Below are 24836 nucleotides of genomic sequence, written 5' to 3'. Positions count from 1 at the left end.
CGTTGTAAGCCCGACTAGTATCGTAACGCTCCTCTTAACGCTTACGAGATTCGAAGCAGCCAATTAACGACTAATTCCTACAACTCTGTTCAAGATATATAAATGCATATCTGAACTGTAAAATTCCGGCTAATGATTGACTCGACTGAACTTCATTTCACTTAAACGATATCGAACAGTTGAACCATTGAAAATGGAATTATAGAAAATGCCTAAGCTACTTATTCCTACCATGAAATGATTAGATATTTCAGAATTATTTACGCTAAATAGTAAATACATGGTTCTATAAGCGTTTGAAAAGGTGCTATTTAACAGGTTTCAGCAAAAACTGTTATGTTATTCTTATATTCTGCTGGACTATTTTATTTATTTATTTCAAGTTTTAATCGGTAATCGTTTACCTATTATTCGAAACTCCTTTTCTAGAAAACCATTTCGCCTATCACCGATACCGCAATGAAAGAGTAAGTTTATCAACAATTTGTAGAAAATGATACTGTGGACTATGAACGACATTTTTTCTTTTGGCCAATAGTATCGGCAAATGTAATAAGAAAAATTAAAGGAAATTATCCCATATCGAAGCTTGACAACCTCATTTCAACGCACTACTGCATTAACATTCTTTTATCTTTCCAAAATGAAATTATCGCATGGTTAAATAATGAGTAGAATTAATATCTGCTTATTATAGATAAGATAAGAAAGTATCGCGACGAATCTTGAAAAAAATTCCTGAATGAAACGTACGGAAATTGTTTTCACTGTTGTTAATCAAAGACATTATGTTATAGAGGATTAGATACGATTCACGATATGATTTCCACGACGAAACGTGCACTGTACAAAATTTTACATATTACAGTGTGAGTCTACGATAGACTACATTACGTCTTATTTATAATAATAAAAAAAAATAAAAAAAAAAATAATAATGTGCATTAGTTCTAAAGAAAAGGCTAATATTATGTATAGGGTGTTTCGTTTAAATCGGAGTTAAATATTTCATGAAATGAAGCTGTGAATGAAATGTTCTTACAAAAGTTATTCGGTCCAAATAGACAAATGATGTGGCGTACATGACTTCGATGTAAGTAAAGTAGCGGTGGAGATTTGTAGAACAAATTAATTTGTTTTTTGAATCCCCTCCATTACTTTACAAACGACAATATTATTTAACACGTTGATCGCCACGTCACCCATATAATAGGCGACAGCGCTTTTCATTGAAAAACGAAAACTATTAATTCTGAAAGTTAAGTATCATAGGAAATGAATGCAAATGAAATACTTGAATTTTGATGAAGTCACAGAACTAAGTACAAAAATAAATGTTTCATTACGCAGTTTCCAAAAGTCTGTAAACAAAATTAAATCGCGGTAGAAATTTTCAAGAGTATCAGTCTGGCAGTGAACGTGTTAATACCATACAGTTCGTCCATTCGAACCAAATAACTTCCGTAAGAACATTTTGTTCGTAGCTTCATCCCCTCGTGAAATATCTAACTATTCCGATTTAAACCAAACACCCCGCATATATGCGCGGAATAGAAGCAGATAAAATGCGTAACACTTACTAGGGCTTGGCACCATTAAGGATTACAGGTAATTGATAATCCTTGGCCGCTGGTCACATTTACGGCTATTTCGCGCGCACAGTACCATGGTTGCTTAATTATTATCCAAAGTCACCGATTGAGTTACTTTCCATTCAGGTAGTCTCGCCGCAGCATAATCAATCACAACGCGCGGTATTACGTGCGAGCACTATCGTCTGGATTTCTGGAAACGCATTCGACAATGCACAGACACTTTTAGAAAACACATCGAACGAAGCGGCCATCGGTATGCGCGCACACGCTTGATAAAATCCACCAGTGAATTATTTACGCGCCTAACGGAACGAGAGAGGTTATGGGAGGCAGCTTAGGGTACGAGGTGATCCTCGAAGAAAAAAAAAGAGGAATATAAAAATGTGTAAAGTAAACGTAAATGAAAGTAAACGTAAATGAAAGTAAACTAAACGTGGCGGAAATTAATTCTGTGGCTCTATATTCAACTATAGAAGAAGGAAAGAATCTAAAGGCACAGAATTAATTTCTGCGCCTGATATTTCCAAAGTGTTGCGAAAAGTGTAAATATGACACGAATGACAGTCACAGATAGGAGATCGGCGAGGAAAGAATAGGACATCGGTAACGAGCAAACGCGAAATGAGATCGCGACGATTTTTACATGGCCTACACTAGGAGCACTATTCTCACCAGTAGCGCATTATACCTTCGCAGAGTACAAGAGAAAATGACATTGTTAACACGTTGACCGCCGAACGAATATTCTTAAAAATTTCGGCTAAGATTAAATATTATTTAGACTACTGTAGACTCTACGTAATCAAACATTTATCATGGTATTTATTTTTGTAACTACATCAAAATTCATGAATTTCATTTAAATTCATCTCCTTTGATGTAAACTTTTCAGAATTAATCTTTTTAGTTCTTGAGTGAAACCCATACATGGGTGACACGGCAATCTACGTGTTAAAGAGTCCCATCGTACGTATCCACTATTGGTAATTTTTGTTTGCGCCACTCGAGTTTTATTCTCAACTAAGAATACCAGCAACCAGTTTCCGAAACATTGATTTCGAGTGGCCCTTCGATCGAGACCCTTTAGGCATCTGTCATTATCATCTCCAGGTTAATACGTCACCGATTCTCACTAAAAATCGTCTCGAATTCGCGAAAATTCACGTACCGCGTCTACTAGCTCCATCTTGACTCGTGAGTTAAGCCGGACGCGCACGTTTTTTCTGTTGGTCGTCCTCCCCGATCGTCGCTTGTCGTCGTCGTCGTCGTCGTCGGTCGTTCTGGTCAGCGTCTTCTGGTCGTCTCTAACTCACGGAGCACACTATCGCGCGCACGTCGCTGTTACTCACTAACACGATAAATCCATTGTGAGAGAGAGAATTCCTGGCCAGCACATTCCGCGTGTACGTAAGTACGTGGGGATACGAGGGTGTATGAGCGGACTGAGCCGCGCTGCGGGTCTCTCGGCTCGAGTCGCCTCGAGTCGAGTCGAGCCGAAGTCGAGTCGCTTGCTCGTTCCGCGGATGTCGTCACGAGGCGAGGGAAGAGACAGAAGAAGAGAAAGACGCGAGGAGAGTGGCGGGAGAAAGGGAGCCGATACGAGAGAGGGGAATACTGGTGGGGGGAATAGCAGAGTTAATGTAACCGAGAGAGAGAGAGAGAAAAGAAGAAGAAGAAGATATATACAAAAAGACGAGGAAACTACGGAGAAAGAAGACAAGAAAGACAGAGGAGTGTCGAGGGAGAGAGGGGTGGGAGGAGGGTTAAGAGAAAGAGAGAGGATCGTGACCGAGCAAAGGCGAGGGAGGAGAGGCAAGTACGAGTCGTGTATGGTCGTCGTATAAATAGACGAGAGACGATATAGGCATCGTATAGTATAGTAAGACTCCTAGGGCAGGTAGTGGATGCTCGTGACAGCGATGAAACTACCTCGCTTCTCTACCACGAGCATTCGAGAGTCACTGACACATAATGCAAGAGCTTCGCGCACGTGCATACACGTACACTGGCCACGCACACGTAACTGCGTTCCACAAGGAAGCACACGAGCGAGCAAACGAATAGCACGCACTCAAATGGAACATTCTCAGCGACGTTGACGCGCGCACGCGTAGCCACGCACACGTATACGAGCGTGCATGTATACACTGGGGCTGTGAATGCTGTTGTTCGGTTGTAGTTGTGCCGTTGTCCGTCGTCGTGGTCTCGTAGACCGCCACTCCACCGTGTCACCTATACCGTGGGTATCGACGATGAACGTAAGAATCGACACGAATTCCCGGGGACCATAGCCACCAACGATCCCGGGGGCTTGTGCTCTGCCCTTGCCACTGCTGCTAATTTTCGGTCGACTCGGTTCGAAACCGAATGCGCGTGCACTCGCGTCACAAAAATCCGTCACAGTAGACCGAACGACCGATCGGGAGGAGATGGCGACTACAATACTACGACACGGTCATGACGTCCTCGGCGGTGCACACACTCCAGGATACACTCTTATTTACCATGGTTTACGGAAACCGAATTATTGACATCTCTCATTACGTGCCTCCGTGGTTAGCTTTTCTCTTTCTATTTCACTCGAGTCCGCGATTCCGCTCTCTTTCAGCTCTCGCTCTTTCTTGTCATATGCACGCGTATGGACTCAGTTGTTCAACTGAACTGGCTGTGACTCGTCGAGCCATATAACCGAGCAGGCAACACGCACACACTCTACCCCACTATACTACTCCGTTCGTACTATTACCACCACCACCACCACCACCGGGCTCCACCACCGCCGCCGCCGCTACCACTGCTACTACTACCTTCTTCTCCTCGTCCTTCTCCATCACCGCCTTTGCTTCATATCTTCTCGTCGAGTACATGCGGACGGATACACGCGCATGGGCCGCGTAACACACCGCTGACTAGTGATGGGATCAAGTTCAATACGTTAGAATCCGAGTCAAGTCCACTATTCCTGATACGTTACACGGGTAGAGTGTTACTCGTAATTGGACTGCGGATTTCATCCATTTATGATACAATCGAATATAAGAAATATATAGTAAATAAAATATCGCCAAAAATTATATACACTTGTGCCAAATCAAGTATTAATATTATTACTATTATCCTACATACATTATAGAGATATCATATTGTTTTAATGGTGTTAAAACTGGATACAAAATAAGAAATATTGGACGAATTATTTAATTAATAATTGTTTTCAGTTTTTTGATAAAAATTTACCAGCTGTATATACAGAGCCTTTCATCGGTATTAGTATACCTAATTGTCTCCTATGTTTCCGACAACAGGGACAAATGTTTGAGACGTTGTCCGAATCGGTTCGATGAAGGAATATGATGCAATATAAATGTATTACAACCATAAATTTTATTTAATGCTCATTTTATTTTGATCCTTACACTTATAGCCGTTGAAAAACGATATTTCATGTACAATCCTTGTCTTCATTCCGTTACTCTCTTTTATGACATTCCCGAACATTGAAAATACGATTTTTATGCGATGTAAATATTTAGTTATTACGTTATAATGTTTTTACCGTTTTATTTGTTGGTTTAAAAATTATTATTCGAAAGAATTTAAAATGTGATTAGAGTTGATTTAGATTCGAGTTGAGGAAACTGTTTTTGTTTAGAGAGTTTGAATCGAAGTTGTGTAAAATTGTATAGTATAGCAATTTATTTGCCGCACTCTATCGAATAGTTATTCGAGCCGCGCTTCATTCGTTTGACTTGAAATATAATTTTATTTTATGATTAAACTCCTCGAACTCAGAGCCATCTCGTTGAAGAACGTGCAAACAGGAATCGCGTCATATTAACACTTTACCGACCGGTAGCGTTCGGACGTACACTCAAATTTAATAACATTTAGAACTACGAATTTAATTGTAACGATGTTTGGTTTACACGAATGTTTAAAAATCGTATTTACAAATAAATACCCATTCGAAACTGATTTATCTCGTACTCGTTATTCGAAAGTATGCACTTAACCTCTTGAGGGACGAAATTTAAATGGATTTTGTTTTGCTCGAACCCAATAACACACACACAAAGCAACTTTAATTATAAAGACAAATATGTTGTCTCGCTTTAATATTATATATATTTTCATTCTAGAAGATATTCCGATCGTAAATAACGCTAATTTTTCCCTTAAGAAATTAAGGATTTGCTCCATCTCTGATTCGAGACTAGCCAGTTTGGAACCGCGACTCGTAAGACATTTGATCCCATCACTATCGCTGACCGATTCGAGCGATCCGAGACGGCGCGCGCACACTCACTGACAGCCGCTGTTTCACTCGCGCCAAAGCCATCGTGCTCTCTCACAGAACTCGCTACCCGACTCACACCAGCGTACGTGTACCATACAAAACGATCTCCCTCACAGAGAAGCAAGCGGCCAACCCGTACGTGTGGAAGCCTCTAACCCGGAGCACACCTACGCACACCAGCCGAGCGACTACACCGCCGACGGACTGTAGCCTCAGGACCGTAGCCATGCTCCCCGCGGACCCGTGGCCACGCGTAAATACCTTCACCACCTCCCTCTTTACAAGGAATTCGTCGGTGTGTCTATCCCCTACGGTCCCTCAATCGTCCCACATTTAACCAATTTGCATATCACACGGAAAACTGGACAATTTGTACAGGGTGTAAAAAAATGTTTGGTCTTGGCAAGCATAGGCGATTTCTACATCTTCGGATCGATGAAGATTTGTAAACAAAAGTTGCCGCAAAATTGTACCTATCACCGAAATTTTTCTCGTTTGTACGAAAATGTTCAAAAATTGAACAATTTATTATCTTTTTTTTTTTAGATCGTTGTTTATTGATACTAATAAAAGAGACGAAATCTAATTATTTTACGTAATACGATAAGACTTGAAACGGTCAATGCATAACGCCACTTGACGATTATCGCATTGACAAAATGTGTCTCGTTTTCTCCTTTCCTTGTGACAAACTTTAGAAGATTTCTAAGAGATATAGTGGAATATTTTTGACTCGTATAGGTAAATTGTTTTATAATAAAGGAACATGTTGTTCGATGTTTTGTATCAATTTTGTGGCCGAGTAATCAATGGATTGTAATTCTGTTTTGCAAATAAATTCCGCTCGTACCGTAGACAGTAAAAAACGCCAAAGACAAGCAGATGTAGTCTACGATCTTATTAAAGAATTTCAAATGACTCGCGCTTGTAGTACTCTCGCAAAAAATTCTATAACGAGTACTTAGATTTCCGTTTGCGAACGAGGATAACCCGTCAACGCAACGTCGATAAGCTTCCGTTTCGCTTTCTGCAATTACCTTCAATTCGTTCCACTTCTAGAAAGATGATTTCGCGTGTACTTCGAAACAAACGGTGTTACAGTGCTCGCAACAAATACTCCCTTGTATAAATAATCGCGGTACGTAGATCGCTGTGTACCCTATCCGGCAGTTCCGTGTTTGAACGCGAGAACGAAACCCGACGAATGTATTTGTTTAATAAACGAGCGCCGATAAAATTATTATTGTGTTATTTAACTCGATCCGATTTAATAATAACGCGGCTGGGATGTGTGTCAGTGTTCGTGCAGAAAACAATTAAACGCATTTCTTTGAAATTCCTCGATAAAAGGGCAACTAAATCTATTTTGATTCACCCTTCGCGGAACAAGCAGCGCATACTAATTCATTGGTATTAAATGGTGATCGATAGTTTCATAAAGTTTGAAGTACACGTGATTTATGCGTGAAAGGTGTACTTTATAATAAGAAAATTCAACGTATCACGTGGAAAGCACGTAGAAAATATTTCCACGTGAGATTGCAAACTATTTTTTATACGTTGTTTCATGATCCAAGCTTCGTCGACTATCATAAATATCATTTCATTTCTGTACACGATGACGTTATAAAATATTCACTGTGTTTAACACCGTTTGGTCAACCTTTTAATTTAAATATCTTGAATAAAACGCTGATCAATATCCCGCAATCTTATTAACGCAATAACTGTTTCGCGTTGGATTCGAATGTTATCCATTTAGTTTGCCGCTATTAATGTGATCGCGCAAACTCTTCTCTCGGGTGCATTTACAAACTATTCATAAACTATAAATATTTGCTCAAGATGCTCAAACTGCTTGCAAGAGATGATCATTTGCTTGCCTAGACGTAGCAACTTCAAAGTCAACATCATTATTCATCGTTTAAAGCCTTCGAATAATACCAGCCACGAATCGGAATGATTCCTGCCACGTTCGCGTCATTTTTATTCCGTTCATTTCTAGTCCTGATTCCTTTTATTTCAATAAAGTACTATAAAACAAAAATTTACCTTATTCTTTAAATACAACATCTTTTACATCAACATAGAATAAAAGAAGAAGGTAGACCTTGCATTAATTTCCCTGGACTTAATTCCCATGTAGGATTCTGTTTCAGAGTAATTTGACTGGCTAGTCTCTCGAAACGAGGCACTTGTTTTTTGCCGAGTGTCATGACCATACGTTAAAATCTACGCATGCATCGTAGTAGACATCTGGCGTAACAGTAGCCTCGCGTATCCCGTGCGTAAGCGTTTGTAAGAGGCTCGTGCATCGCGCAAACGCACGCATACCTGTACCTGCGCACACGTATTTACATCTCACAGAGCTAGCACTATGCAGGACCGAGTTGATACAGGCGCGTATTTATACTATTCGCTATTGGCTACCAATGTATGCAGGGTAAATCGGTAAATGGAGGTGGAATTTCATAAAGGTGGATACTTTTCGTAACAGACTCACTCGATCGTAGGCTTGCCTTGCATGCGAGATAAGGTGTGAGCAGTTTGTGATTCACTTTCACGAGTTAATTGTTTGAGTAAACGAGACTCCTTGGCAAATTGTATTTTTCATTTCAGGATGATGTTTTGATATACAGTCAGTGTAAAGGTCGATTCAGACTATACGACACGACAAAACATTAAAGCACGCGTCTTAATGGAACTATTCACACTTAACAGACACCAACCTAAATGTTCCATCAACGGGAATAGTGCGAATAGTTCCATTAAAACGCGTGTTTTAATGTTTTGTCGTGTCGTTGCCGGAACGTGACGGTCCGTGTCGTATAGTCTGAATCGACCTTAAGAAGTATTCGCAATCCACGAAGTAATTGCAATTGAAATTGCACAATGAAATTTGATTTCACGTTGATTACGTAAAAATTGATTCGAAAAATACTATTTTCATTCGTCATCTATCGAATGAAGAATAAAAAAATTCTGCCCATCTCTAAATTCTGCCCATCTCTAAATACAGCCCTGCGCATAATCCATACATAAGCGTGCATGCACATCGTAAGAAACGAAAAGGGAAAAAGTAAGAAAGGCTCGGTGTATGCGTACACGCATACAGCACCACACGTACATATGTACCCCTGTACGTGCATCTCATTGGCGTAGAAACATTTTCCCCGTGCGTTTCTTCCTAAGCGTCAAATGGACTTTCCCCAAGCCGGAGCTTGGATCGCTAATAATTTCACTGATTTCTACTACGAGTTTCGTTTGCCTCGATTCAAAGTCAATATTTGGAAGGAAAGTAAGATAAACAGCGAAAATGTTCGCACGTTCCTTTCGGGACTTCATCTTGGCTCGTTACAAATTTTTAACGCTGCCTTTCTGCTGGAACAAAATTGCGTAATTCCAAGAGGGATGGAAATCTGAGAGATAAAATAAACTGTGCAATCGCGACGGGATTCGAAACGTTACACAAGACGCGCGAAGAAAACTTCTAAGACACGAATCGCTCGATTGGCATCGTCCTCTTATGCTGGGCGGTATTAATTCACGGGATTTAAAAGTCTATTATTCGAAGGTCATTTAAATCGGTTATACGAGTTCCACTTGAATTCTCTGCCAGAGGTGGAACACGTCCGGTGGAGACTTCATCAATGAGGCACTGCGGAGTACCTTGTAGTGACTCAATTCCCCTTCTGCATTTCCCTTCATAGACTTTCGTGCGCTGTCGATGAATGGCGTAACCTCGTTATGGGACTTCACGTGGATAGCTATGTATTCGCGTTAACTCCGCCGCGAGACACGAAAACGGTTCCTTGGATGCGTGACCACCGCGACGGGAACAACTGGCGGACGCGATTTTCAAAGGAACCGTGTATTTGATTTCAAATACCGTAACACGGAAGTGATCCAAGTTTCGAAACGTCAAAAATCGCGAGAATAGCAAATTGCAAATGGTCGAAACATCAAGGTCGAACAGAGTCTGATAGGCTCTAGAGAAGAGTTTCTCAGAATGTGTTCTGCGCGAACACATTAATAGCGGCAAACTAAATAGATAACATTCGAATTCAACGGGAAACAGTTATTGCGTTAATAAGATGGATATTGATCAGCGTTTTATCCAAGATATTTAAATTAAAAGGTTCGCCAAATGCTATTAAACGCAGTGAATATTTTATTACGTCATCGTGTACAGAAATTAAGTCCGACTTGCGCTATTATTATTCTCCGTTGTCTTGGCACGAAGTAAATTTATGAAAGAGTTCAAAGAAAAACATTTCTCGTCGCGGAAGCGACTGATGAATAAAGATAGAGTCGAACGCGTGGAGGAAATCAGGTAGTCTGTGACGCGGCGTTCAATGAGTTTCATGGGAAAATATTCAATGAAAAGATGTACGATCGACTATCAGATTTATCTTTAAATTCGGAATACAATGGGCGTGTAGATACGATACTGCAGTCGAAGCTGTGTTGAATGGGCAGCGGCCTATTGGCTGGACTCGGGTCACGTGCACACCACTAGACATTCATTCTACCGCCACAACCGCACCGCGTATATTTGTACGTGCATGGCTGGTTCGATAAGACCGATTTTACCTCATTTCGATTCATTTTACTTTCCGATGCACGATTTTATATTTGTACGCAGACGATATTATTCTATGATTGCCTCGCGAGTCTATCAAACCGAGTTGAATTCGGTTGAATTTTACCCTTCCTTCGTATACGGGAACAAATCAAAAATTCACTTGGATTATTTATCTACCGGATATGAAGAAATTTGTCAAGTACACTTAAATGAACAAATAACGGAAACTTTTAAGTTGAAAAGTACGAAACGTGCCGGTGCCTTTGATACGATTAAGTGGGTGCGTACTTTAATTATTAGGTTGTCCAAAAAGTTTCTTTCGCTTTATTAATAAGTAACACACGCACGATAGTTTATGTTTTACGTTACATTACTGAATTGTCCACGATTCATTTTGCTCCATTACTGTTACACCATCAACATCTAAGAAATTAGATTGTCTATTTATATAAACACGACCACATAAAATAATTGAGTTGCAACTCGCGAAAGAAACTTTCGGGACAACCTAATACGTAACATGTATCAAAAAACAAAAATCATTCAATGAATGTCAAAACTCGCAAATAATCTATGTCGATTATCTAATCGTTGTTGTTCGGGAAATTGTCAAAAATCGCCAGGATTTCGTTATGTACAGTCGGGCAAGTAACGATAATCCTTTCGAATGAGTAATCGTCGTCGACAACCTACGTTCATTGAATACTGACCACGCGTATGACGTGCGTTCATTTATCGACAGCCAAAGAAGTAACAAATCAACACCGAAGAGCTCGCGTCGATCGAGGAACCGACGTTAACGGTGCTCGTGTACGATGGAAGCGCACATAATGGGCGTAAAAAAACACGAATTTTTTCGCTGCTCACGATCCATCGAATGTTCCGCTCCATGCCCGACGGGACAGATTGATACGAAAATCGAAAGTCGAACGTTGAAAATAATTAAAAATAAAATCCCTAAATCCGGCACGGTCCGACAAGCCGTTCGTTTATTCGTCGACGTTCGAGTTCGAAACGTAACGCGTACTTTACTATACTTGAACGCTGTTTGCTTAGGTGCGCAAGTTTCTCATTGTTTAGGTCTCAGCTGGTACCGCACTTTTTGGTTTCAATTTAATACCATCGATACTTGATACTTTTCGTTTGAACTTATTTTGTAATTTTTTGCATCTCAACCGTTTCTACACTTTTCTTGGATTCAATTTTATTCTATCTACTACTTCGTACCTTTCGTTCTTATTTAGTTCTGTATGAAACATGTCTTATATCTCGAATGTTTCTATAATTTTCTGTTCCATTCGAATTATGTCTAATACTTGTACGTTTTATCTAGATTTAATTCTGTATAATCCTCTGTGCATACATGTATATGAAGCACGTTTGTAAAATATACAGACATTCAATTTCCACGATTTAGGATATTAAAGTAGATTTAAACCGAAGGGCAGAATGTATGCGTGGTTATTATTAATATAAAATTTGTGCGTTTTTGATTTCCCTACACAACAGATGAAGTTCTTCTTAGTTACTCTTTGTGTCCCTACGGGAAACTATCGACTACTCGATTCGCAGAAATATTAGTCACAAGTCGTACAAGCCTCCAACCGAAGGATTCGCTACAATAACATCTGTGCATCCGGCGAGCTAGAAAGTGTACGATCCAATGTAATTCCAGTCGTTCGTATTAACACGTCGGCTGCCAAGTTAAAACTCGTGAAAATCATTACAAAGTTAAAATTATGTCTCGAAACTATTGACCATTAGATAAGTTAACATTATCGTAGTACGAAATTTTTTAACGACCCCAAATTCACGAATCCTATCCAGATTTATTTTCATTATTGCCTCGCATTTGGAATGAATTTGTTTGATTCCTTAACGAAAAGTCCCGTCACCCATTTCTGGGTGACATGGCGACCAACGTGTTAACTATCCACGGCAAAACTTTCGAGAAACATCCTAATTCGTTCGATAAAAGAAAACGGAAAGGTAACATTGCACCATTCGAATACGATTCTCGACGTGTCGTCTCGAGTACGAATCCGCTGGACGTTTCGAAAATCTCGAAGGTATCGATTCGACTGAGTTTCAGGGTTCAAAATAAGCCCGTGTCTCGCATTCGAAATGACGTCTGGCTGACAACGAGTGACACAATCGCGGCTGGATCTTTACCGATAACAGCGCGATTACAGAGTCGTTCCTACGACAAGGTCCAAGAACGAGAAACACGGATTACATAATAAATCACTCGCTGGTTGTACAGATGTCCCACGGTAGCTACGCCGGCGTAATGCCTTTTTTCCCTTCTTCATTGGCTGTAATAGCTAATCGATAACTGGTTGCCGTCCGTGAAGGAGATGATGACTTGTATAAAAAGCGACGGCTCGCGATACGTTACGATATACTCGCAAATAATTGTAGAAAAACACGCGGCGGCCTTTAGAAGAATGAACAGAAGCGAACGGGAGGGGGAGAGAGAGGAACGTCGCAAGTTACAGCGAAGTGGTTTAACAGTGCTGGCTGAATGAAGATCTACGAGGAAAATGCGTAAACTACGCGAGGCGATACGTAATCGTGTGCTAGCAACAGAGTCGATTGACTCGCGTGTGTTATGACTAGACTGCGCGTTTTATGCGTTTGTCGCGTATTCATGCAAATGCGGTAGAGGACAAAAGATTAAGACCAGAAGGAGATAGAAAAAGGGATCGTTGAGTTTTCATGAAATACGCGATTGCACGTGGCTACTCGATATTAATTCATCGATCGTTCGTTTGATGTTTATTAGGGAAAATGAATTTTGTTCGCGAACGTGTTCGATAGAATACAGAAAACGAACATGAATCCTCTATGATAAAATATTCGAGTAACGGTATCGAAGCACTCAGGTGTGCTAATAATGGAATTTGGATACATAAATATTCAAGTGACGGTATTCGAATACGGGAATATTGATGTAGAGGTATTTGATTATTCCATTATGAGAATAATAATACTACTCAAATATCTGAACAAATGAAATTTAGATAGCCAAGGAATACTCGGACAATCGAGCAATAGTATTCAAATACTAATCGAACAGGAGTTGGAAACCGAACGTCGCGAATAATTTTCTGGAGATAAGAAACATCGCCGATTTTTATTGCACCAGCAAACATGCATAATTTTGAGATAATTGTGATCGAGCACGCTATCAGAGTGTAACCAGCGTATCAGCTGAAGAGGTGTCCTCGCGACCATATCGCGAGTTATTGAAGAAAAACTGCGGGAGTCCGATATGTAGATTATTTCTTATCGATCTCACGCTAATAATAAGTTAGCTTCGATTGATACCGTCTTAGAATCGTTTGACCTTTCGCGTTCGCGAGAGGAAAATCATTTTTGGCGATGCACGCGGCTAGGTACTCGAGTTCTAACTGAATTATTACTCGAACCGACCAGAAATGGTAACGGTTCTATCATCTATTTATACGAAAGAATCACTTGTCTAGCGATAGTCGTTTCCTCCCTGAACGAAAGTCAATTTCCTACGATTATTAATAACTTCATTAATCGGCTCTATTTTGATCTCTGTAATACAATAAGAAAAATATGGCCTCGCGCTGAACAATTCAATTTTTTTTTTTTTTCAAGTACACGTATACACAAATTCTCCCGTACGTACAGGGTGTGCCATTTTAATTATTTCACGCTATTAATTCTCCAACTATCGAATGTTCAAACAAACGTTTCGAACGAAACTTACCCTACTTCGAGCACGAACTGCGTCAACCCGAGGGACAAAAGTTCCGACAACTTGAAAGACAGGAAATAGTGACAATTCGAGGAACAAAATCGTGACAACTTCAGGGACGGACACAGCGACAACTTGAGAGACAAAAACTGATCACTTGAAACATACGAGCGAGCTCGAAGAGCGATTGCGACAACCTAAGAGACTTGGTACTATGAAGTACGTCCCATCCTATGCATACATATTTTAATTAGTAATTGCTTGGCAAATTTACGCGAAATCGGTGACTCGAGTGTGGCGTAGTACCTCCTACGAGTACTATTTTCAAGCATTCTAAAATATCGACTTTTTATTTCTCGAATCCGATTCCTCTTCCGATCTCATTTTTCAGGATTCTTTTAAGGATACCGCAAGTCGATCACGATCGGTGAACGCGTTGAACCTTTGTCTGGGCTACAGTTTCGTTTACACACGCTGGCCGATCACTGTAAACGGCGGAGTCATCTTATTGTCAGCGATACCGGCTCTGTACCTCGTAATCGGTTGCGCACTACCAGACTGCCCGGCAGCACCACCCCGTTGTGCTATTATTACACGCAGAATCAATCGAAAGTCTCTATATATTTGCGTCACGGGTATCTCGTTAGTATGCATGCACGTACACCGTCCCAGCCCGCAGACGGTGGTTAATAGACGGGCTTTTGAGCTTGCAATTCCACATAATGTAATTTGTTTGATCACCCACTAGAGTATACAGCGACGCACCTCAATTGAATCTCGTGATCGAAGAACGTCCAGACCGACGCTAGTCGCTTGAAAAAAAAAATAAAATAAAATGACCGTCTCCCTAACCGAGGCAGTTTCACGGTTTTTCAACAGGAAATCAAGGGGGATAATAAACGGAAAAAGTGTTAGCAAGCACTGGTCCCTAAGGAAGGAAACGGATTCTATAATACTAAATCCGTACAAAAATTGTACGTATTTATTTGATATTAGAAACATAATAGAAATTAGATTTTGCAAACGAGTAAAATCCCTCGAATTACTTCTTGCAACCGAGACACATAAGAAATGGCCAACAGAAACTATTATTAAATATATTACGCTTATTAGAAACGTAATTTCTATTGTGTATCTAATAAGCGTGATATATTTAATGATAGTTTCTGTTGGCCATTTCTTACGTGTCTCGGTTGCAAGAAATAATTAGAGGAGTTTTACTCATTAATCTAACGATCTATTTTCAAGCATTCTAAAATATTGACTCTTTATTTCTCGAATCCGATTCATTTCTAAGGGACTGGCTTTCCGACGATTCGATTCAGCCGCGAGTGTTTTTTCGATGATCAGTAATGGGATGAAAATTGAATCGATACCGCGATACTTAAAATATCGTGCAATGGGTAGGGTTTTATTTTGGTATCTCTCGGATCTGAATCTATCGTTAAGGTTATAAACCAGTTTGCCTGTAAGCGACCATTACCCGCGAGGTACTGCACAAGTTTTTAAATGTCAGATCGATATGTTTGTTTTTAACCAGTCTCGGATTTAGAAGAGCCCAATTGGGGGAAGAGAAAGAGGGGGAGAGTGAGTGGGTTTTATTTATGAGGATGCAAAGTCGTATAATTTGACCATAACACCTAATCGTTCCAGTCCTGCATTTGTTCGTTCATCACATTCATTTTATTCTTTCTTTATTAGGGGTAAAGATTAATTCTGTGCCTTTACATTCATATATTTATAGTATTAGTTTACATGGAAATATTTACTGACCCCGTTGTTACGTTAACCTTCGTAGTATTGAAACACACGGATTAATTTCAACATTTTGCTTTTGCAACTGTACGTGCTATTTTGAAAAGTGTGACTGAGGTCAGATTAAAAGTTGTATGATTTTTATATTATGACTGAACGGTATGTTTATTTTAGAAAAGCACAGAATTAATTTCTACAACCAACACATTACTTTGCTTACATACGAGGGACGAAAAACCAAAAAGAAAAAGCTATGATAACTTGAGACACCTTGATTATGACAACCTGAGAGATACTCCAGTACTATGAATTACGTCCTATTCTGCCTAAATACTAGATAAAGCGTTCTACATCTTCGCTGGGATACGATAACTGGTAAAAGTCTTTCATTTTTCTCACCTCGTTGCCGGAGAAGAATTCTCCGATTGTAACATCATGTATTACTCAAGGTCTGCGCACGACCAAAGACCATTTTGCGCACACAGTGGAATGCACGTCACCGCGAAGGAGTCAATAAAAATACAGTATTCGGTCAGTAAGTTCATTACGAAAGAAATTTTGGCAACAGAAGGTGAAACGTATCGTGAAAATTCCCAGAGAAGGCTTTGTTAAGAGTTCTGATACGCAAAATGCTGCGAACGAGCGCGATTCTTGTGACATACCGAGGACGCGTGGCATTGTTTTAGACAAATTATTGTGGAAAACGACGTACCGACGGTTTCATTTTTACACATTTTTTTGTAGCAACGAAATAGATGAGAAAATCTAAATACTTCTTGAAACTTTGGATACATGGAAATTAAAGTAAGAAATAAATGTTATTAAATATTATGGGTCTTTGTTACATGGTTATGAATACCACTTCCTCTTTGGCAGTCTGTCCAACAAAAAGAAGCTCTACGTTACGAGGGTCGGAATTCATATTTTGAGTTGCGAGAAGCAAACTATTCTGTTTATCGAGCAAAAATATTATTTGCTCTTTTTACTCTCGGATAGCGCCACTTTCCTTCGCGCATTGAGAGACATCCCTGCCCCCAAGTTAACACGCGAAAAGTAATGATCGTTTCTCGATAAACTATTTAGTAACGTTAACCATAGACCGGTGTCTGGCTGATCCGAAAATAAACCATTCCTGTGCAAGGTATTTTAAGTGTACCCCGCTTGCTGGTCGAGTTTCCTGCTGAATTGCATCGATTCGGGGTTCAATAATCTGACCGTGCCCGATAACGTCGAAATCGTCATCGAACCCAGTCGATTCTCGTTGGGAGCGCAACCGGATACGCTTCCGAAAATATTTCATTCAACATTCAGTCCCTGTGTCGCCATGTGCCAAGCATTGACCGTGGACGACGTCTAGCGTGTGTCTATAGACCTATTCCGTCGTCTATTAAAAGAGTAGTAGGCTGCAGTCTCGCGATTACATGTAGCTGAGCCCGGCATGTACAGTAATACGCGTACAAACACTATCGCGAACGACGACGAACAGTGGCGCACTCGTTAATTTTACAAGGGAGTCGCAACGAAAAATCAACAGTAAAAAAGAAAACACGTCGCGATACTTTCTTTAATTCGGGAAAAGAATTCTTTAAATTGAACGACATTTGAAGAATTATGTCGGTTGAAACTGTATGTGGAGTACAAATGTCCTAAAATGTAGGCTTTATGAGTAACGAGTATGTAAAGACTCGCGGTGTTATTGAATGAAAAATTGGCTTTTCCATTTACGTGGACAAAATTTGTCATGAGAAAAAAGAAGAAATAGATGTTTGTAGCAATAAGTGGAGTACAAGTGTATAGTACAAGAAGTGTAGAGTACAAGAAGTGTAGAGTACAAGAAGTGTCGAGTACAAATGTCCTAAAATGTAGGCTTTATGAGAAACGAGTATGTAAAGACTTTCGCGGTGTTATTGAATGAAAAATTGGCTTTTCCATTTACGTGGACAAAATTTGTCATGAGAAAAAAGAAGAAATGGATGTTTGTAGCAATAAGCGGAGTACAAGTGTATAGTACAAGAAGTGTATAGTACAAGAAGTGTCGAGTACAAGAAGTGTCGAGTACAAATGTCCTAAAATGTAGGCTTTATGAGTAACGAGTATGTGAAGACTTTCGCGGTGTTATTGAATGAAAAATTGGCTTTTCCATTTACGTGGACAAAATTTGTCATGAGAAAAAAGAAGAAATATTCGTAGCAATGGGGTGTAATTGGTAAATTGCGCCCCTGCTGAGTGCGCCACTGACGACAGTTGCATGCGCGGGCGTCTCGACGCCGACACGCTCCTCCGTGGCCGTCGTCAAGCATCAGCTCGGCGGTAAACGCGGTTAGCAACAGATTTTATCAGGATCGGACTTGAGACGGGCAAGATTCTACGCGAGCACATAACGAATAAAACCAACGAAAAGCGATTAAATCGCGACGTAAACGCGAATCAACTATTTGAATTATTGAAATATTTAATTAAGAAATATATATTCGATAAAACAATTAGTAAATTTCGAAAAAAGAAAAAAATCGCTTTAGTTATTTCATTCGAACCCAACAAATGGACGGCGTTAGGTTTGTCACGCGAAAGACAAACACATCCGCGATGGTAGAATTACGTGCGCAATGCGAGTCGAATTTCGGAATTATTTCATAACGGATGGCGAATTGCCCAATGTCTCATTGATTGGCACTGATAGCATGCATGGAAACAGAAGTTAAATTCCTAGCCTCTTGGCATACGCTGTCACCTACTCGCTTGGCTCCTTACACTCTAGTTCAATTTGCGAACGACGATACCATTAATGATCTTTGATTTGTTGCGCGATAGAGGCGGTCTCAAAATGCGTGGTACGATTCAGTGTCGGGGAGAAACGATTCACGATTACGGTTAGCTAGTAATCGATAATCACGGTAGAATAATCCGCGGATGTTTATGCAGATTCATATTTTCATAGATACAGAAAATGAATCGAAGGTTAAAGAAAAGTTTGTCCTATCTTCTAAACGGTGTAACATGTATATTGTTTTTAATGTTTTATACACTTTAGCATTTATATACGTTTTCACAGATTTTCCCCGTATTTTCATTTACCATAAATGCATAAACATTCGCAGTCTAACAATCAACACGATTATCATTACTTATTATTATGCGCATTTAATTATATTCTGTTCAATGAAACCGCGACCGTTTCTACTTACTTCGATGTATATATCGTGTACAAGAAAGAGTGGAAAATGCGGGTAGCAACAATCGCACGGCTTTTGATGTGTCTCGTTTCCATCTTTAGCCGCGTATTTCATAAACGATAAAAAGCAAATAATATTAATCCTTTGATCTCGCTAATGACCACCATAATTTGCGGATAAAGACTGGCAAAGATTAATGCATCAAAGACGATCAAACCACGGCTAATGAACCGAATCCCTGGATTGTGAATGAAAGAAATTACGCGTATAGTTACCCGCGGTGTAGTTAACCGAGCGAACCCTCGCATTACTATATTCATTAAAACGAGAAAAAAGAAACTAGCCAAAGAAGTGCGCCGGCAACGTAATGCTTCATATTGCATGGGAATGACTGTATGCATAATGCAATAAATCCTAGTCGAACAACGTCTCGTGGAAGACTAGCTTTGTAAAAACGAGTAAAATTATTCTCCACCGCGCAACATCATTGGTCTACCATGCATAGAAGATAACGCCGCTTAGTTCATCATTTGCACGCACTGCATCGGTGACCTAAGCAGCGAAAGTTCTTTTGTTTACATGAGAACCAGCATCTCATGCACTTTCATGAGCCATCTTTACGAAATCGTACTCCACATCGACTACAAATTCACAACGTACAATCGTAAGGGTGAATAATAACGTACGCGGTGCATCGTGTTCAGAGCTGTTGAAACCTAACCTCTAATTACCATCCATTCCACGCACGCACTATAATGAGAACGGATATAATTGTTACTAAAACAAAAAAAAAAAAAAAAAAAAAAAATAGAATGGAATCGAGTATCAAAAAGTAACGAAAACGTAACGAAACCACTAGTTGCAGTTGGTGTGATATCGTGGAAGGTGGTGGTTAAATTATAAGCTATAACCTCAAAGAAACAAGAACTATACGAGAACACTGAACTACACTCTTACTAACATAGTAGTACTAGTACGAGAATAGTTCAGTGGTTAGGGCCCACGGCCCCCTTCTAGCCCGGGTACCTCGGGATTGCTAAACCCGTACTGTAGCTACGAACAAACATAGCTACAGCCCCTGAGGGTGACAGAGATGTATAGAGTACCATAGTTTCCTTTCTCTTTCTAACGATGGGACAATTTCACTCACAGCTACATATTATATGTATATCTTCCCTACTCTATCTATTAGGTTGTCCCGAAAGTTTCTTTCGCGAGTTGCACTCAATTATTTTATGTCGTCGTGTTCATATAAATAGACAATCTAGAACATAAACTATTGTGCATGTATTACTCCTTAATAAAGCGAAAGAAACTTTTCGGACAACCTAACAATTGGAGACCAGGTCGAGAACCTAGAAGGCTGGCAATTTAGCATATACTAACCAAATGACGAATACAAAGGTACAGAATTAATTTCTACACCTAATAATTCGCGTTTCTTTCGCGAGTTGCACTCAATTATTTTATGTCGTCGTGTTCATATAAATAGACAATCTAAAACATAAACCATTATGCATGTATTACTTATTAATAAAGCGAAAGTAACTTTTGGGACAACCTAATATATTTATGGGGATGACGCTTGAAACTATCGAACGAATTTGTTCCGTCCCGATCGATCGTAACTTTCACGAGGTGATCGTTCGACTCCCTATTCACGGTGCACTTACATATCGTCAGGTCACGCCTAAGCATCGCATAGAGATAAGCATACGTACTTTTCATCTACGATATCGCTTGTGTCACGAACGTGTTCGATCCTGCGGAGCTCACGTGCCGTAAATTATTCGGTGAGAATAGCAGAGCAGCCGTGTCGAAACGCATGCGCATGTCCGTACTCGAGGCAGAAATTAAACTCTGGATCGCTGCGATCGAAATAACTCGGAACCGAGAACAGGTTTCCACGGGTTTACACCATACGTAAATTCATAGATCCGCGGTGTCAAAGAAGAGAAAACCGTCACGCGACTTTAGTTTCGTTACGCGCTTGTGGAATGGGGGTTGCTTTGCGCTTTATGGGGGTATGTTAACATCGAAACTTGAGGATTGATGTGTCTTTAGATGAATTTCTACTATCTGTCACGGGAAGGGTTGACGGTAAACCGACAAAGATTTTTCTAGGTATTTCATCCGAGTATGTAGCGTATCGAGTTCTCGCCGAAACTAAGTAACCCGTTACAGAATCTCATTGGAGAATTTCGTGACGGTCTAGGTTAGGTCTGGTTTAGATGTGGGGTCGAATAAAGGTCGATTCAGACTATACGACACGACAAAACATTAAAACACGTGTTTTAATGGAGCTATTCACATTATACCCGTTGACGGAACGTTCAGGTCGGGTGTGAATAATTCCATTAAAGGTCTGTTTACACATATCCGTACCGTATCAATAACGTTACGGAGCGGCGTCGGACGTGTGTGAACATGCCCATTCAAAAACAACAGAAGAATATTTCAAATCACCGACACTGATGGAACATGACGGATCTGAACGGATACGGAACCGACATGATACGGATATGTGTAAATAGACCGTATAAACGCGTGTTTGAATGTTTTGTCGTGTCGGTGCCGGTACGTGTCGTATAGTCCGAATGAACCTTAAATCCGCCTTTTTCTGTCGTGTACAGTCGTAATCAATTTTTTTTCGAATCGAGGAAGTACTGTAGACGTAATGCAAGCACGTCAGAAAGATTCCACGGTCGTCTACCTCTTTCCGTCTCGCTCCAAGAATTTACTTTATTAGATAAATCTACGGAGTGTTTCGTTTAAATCGGAATGGCTAAATAGCTCGCGATAACGTCAGTAAATTTAACGCAGCCAGTAGATCTAACGAGGATAGCAGATTTCGTTTCGCTATTGAAAACACATATACAGTAATTTCTCGTTTTAAAGATTGAAAATAGGGACTGGCAGTTATCCTAAGTCGAGGGTCAGAAGAGAATTTCTCCTTGGCAACTAGTCTAACTCAAACAGGCCACTCGAAGAAGCCAGCGTAAATTTTCATTTAGTTGTTATGAAATATTTCATTTTGTGATTCAAATTCAAAATTTGTATTCAATGAATAACGGACAAACGGTAATTTACCTTTCGTTCCTTATTTGAATTTTTATCTAGATAAGACTTTGTCCCATATTTGAATACACATTGAGAGCGTACGAGGTAGAGCAACAGCGAAAGAGTAGCACGAAACTTCAAAGCCATGCCGAACGTGTATCGGTGTGTCAGCGTTAATGCGAATTTAAATTTTCTAGTTTTAATTGTATCTCTATGAGAGTAATACTCGTCGAAATTTTGAATTATTAGATGTAGAAATTGATTCTGTGACTTAATATTCAATCATCGATACGACGAAGATAAAGCCAAGGAATACAAAAGTTTTTACTTCGCATTGGCGGTTGCCACGCCGTTACACGCACGAAGGCATCGCTTTGAAGTTCCGCCAGCGAGTTTTTAATTCCACAGCTGCCAGCGGACCCATCGACTTCGAGCCGAAGAAACATAAACACTGGCAGAGACAAGTCGGTTTCTCGAAAATCGTATAAAATACTTTACTCGAAACGAGGAATCACTGTAGACATAATGCAAGCATGTACGGAGAGAGTCCACGGTCGACTACCTCTTTCCGTCTCGCTCTATCTTTGGGATCTATTTTCAGGTCACGTTGTGCGTACGCTACTAATATTTCGCATTTCATTCGCATATATTACGGCGTCGGTCTATACTCAGAGGCTTGGGCTAACGCACGGTTTCACGTCAGCCGAGTGGAACGTAACTTAATTGCATTTTCACCTACATCGCTGGCTGCGAACAGGACAGTCGCGGTTCCTAACCTCACTCTTTTTATTCTATTCGTTCGCTCCTCTCAGCCGAGAATTACGAAACCCGGTACGCGGTGCATCGCGGACCGAACGTATGTATCTCTTTTTCTTACGTTCTGTCTTTCTCTTTCGCTCTTGCATCTTGTGACAGCGCCGGCCCTGAATCGGTCTTTACCTGCGGCCTCCGTTGTATGTCCGTGGTAACGAGCTCACTCGAGTCCGAACAAAGGCGAAAAGGCGGCTGCGTGTTGATAGTTTGGACGAGGAAGAAGGGGGGCAGGGATGAAGAGGCGGAGAAGCAGGAGGCGATAGCAGCCGATATATACTCTTCGTTCCGTGTACAGGCGGCGTTGCTGTCGCGCGGAACTCTCCTTGCTTGGAAACCACTATCGTAGCACCAACGCACCTTCTTCCATGTTGCATGCACGCGAAATCAACGACAAGTGCCACTAGCATCGACGCTCACTTAATGGCGAATGCGACACAACATGCCACGGCCGAGCACGAGGAAAAGAACGTCACCGGTTTGAATCCGTACACTCGCGTTCGGCTTCGACGCGTATCTCACGGCACAACCTCCGGTCCAGGACTGATGCACCACGAGTACGGCAGGCGGGGGACCCTTACTCGCGGCTACCACGAGAAAGAGAAAGAGAGAGTCCGTGACGCGCGACGCTCTGCCAGGCGCCATTTACAGAAACGCACGCATCAACGCGACCTCTCTTTATCTCTATGCCTCTCTCGCTCCTACCACTTTCCTCGCCCCACCACGAGCCACCCAATCACTCTCCTACTCCCGACTAGCGATGGGAATAACACCGTATCGACATGCTCGATACCAGTTACCGAAGTGGAGAACAAAATTATATTCGAACGATAGATATCGAACAAAAATAACGTATAAGCGATCTGACTCTGACGTCTGATGGTTTGAACATTATCATTTTTTAATTATCGAAGTTGCGATTGATTCAGGGCCGTCTTACCGTATGGGTGCGTGTTTGCGAATCGGCCCATAGGACCAGAAGCTGCCAGCGTCGCGTCGATCGTTTATAAAGCAATTTTCTCCAAAGGAATTTCGGAAATGGTTATGTCGATTCTTGCGAGGAATAAAAGCATATGTTTATTGCTATTATGATACTATCACGACGGTCCTGAATTCATTTTCTGTACTCGATTAGTGCAAAAAGAATTCATTTAAAATTCATTTAAAATTCATCCCTCGAGTGGTTAATCGTTCGATGGTTGTCGTTAGATAGGATATCCAATTGCTCGTATATCATCGATATGTATCGTATTAGTCCCGTTACTACTCTCAACGTATCCCCCACCATTTGCTTTAACCGTTCTCCGTCTTCGTCTATCTTACTGGTTCTTTCCCCTTCCGACGTATCTATCCGACCTATCCCAATTACAGTGAACGTCCTTGAGGTGACTAACACCTTGTCGTCCATTGCTCGCGAGTACGAAGAGGGATGCATGAAAGCGTCGTCGAGGAGGTGGAAAGAGATGGCGATGGTGGTGGTAATGGTAAAGGAGGAAAAGGAGTAGGTGAGTGGAACTACCGAACCCTCGTTGCCGAGAACACGCGGTGACGAGGTAGGAACCGCACTTTGATGTTACTCGGAGAACAAAGATAGAGAAAGAAAAGAGCGGCGAATGCCCGCATGTAACGCTTGGGCTTTCTTGAAGCTGTACGTAAGAAGAGGTGGGGGCGTGGGGAGGGGGGAGGGGGGGTAGGATAACCAGCTTCTTAAGTGTTCGTACGTGAGAACGAGGAGGTTATTCACTGTTCTACGGAAACGATCGAGCGCAACGATGTTGTTACAGTAATACGCCTTTTAAAATCTTTCTCTCGGTTATCGAGTTTTCGTGCG

The 24836-nt window shown here is 40.8% G+C and overlaps 1 protein-coding gene across 18 annotated transcripts in view; it reads right to left on the bottom strand.

Moving 5' to 3' along the window:
• The window catches only part of LOC128874085 (putative transcription factor capicua), a 55907-nt gene extending 32338 nt beyond the window's left edge, over positions 1 to 23569 (bottom strand). For 6 of the 18 annotated variants that reach the window (XM_054118376.1, XM_054118396.1, XM_054118393.1 and 3 more), the window contains exons 1-2: positions 23135 to 23569; positions 1581 to 1897 (exon numbers count right to left, since the gene is read on the bottom strand). The gene's annotated coding sequence lies outside the window, so the exon portion shown is untranslated. Of the gene's footprint in view, positions 1 to 1580; positions 1898 to 2763; positions 4306 to 23134 lie in introns of those variants that run through there. The other 12 variants (XM_054118378.1, XM_054118381.1, XM_054118383.1 and 9 more) reach the window with 12 other exon arrangements.
• Positions 23570 to 24836: the final 1267 nt, after the last annotated feature.

Source organism: Hylaeus volcanicus, chromosome 3, assembly GCF_026283585.1.
Source record: "Hylaeus volcanicus isolate JK05 chromosome 3, UHH_iyHylVolc1.0_haploid, whole genome shotgun sequence".
NCBI classification, from domain to species: domain Eukaryota; kingdom Metazoa; phylum Arthropoda; class Insecta; order Hymenoptera; family Colletidae; genus Hylaeus; species Hylaeus volcanicus.
Note: the sequence above shows the minus strand (reverse complement) of the source record. Positions and strands in the feature narration are given on the sequence as shown.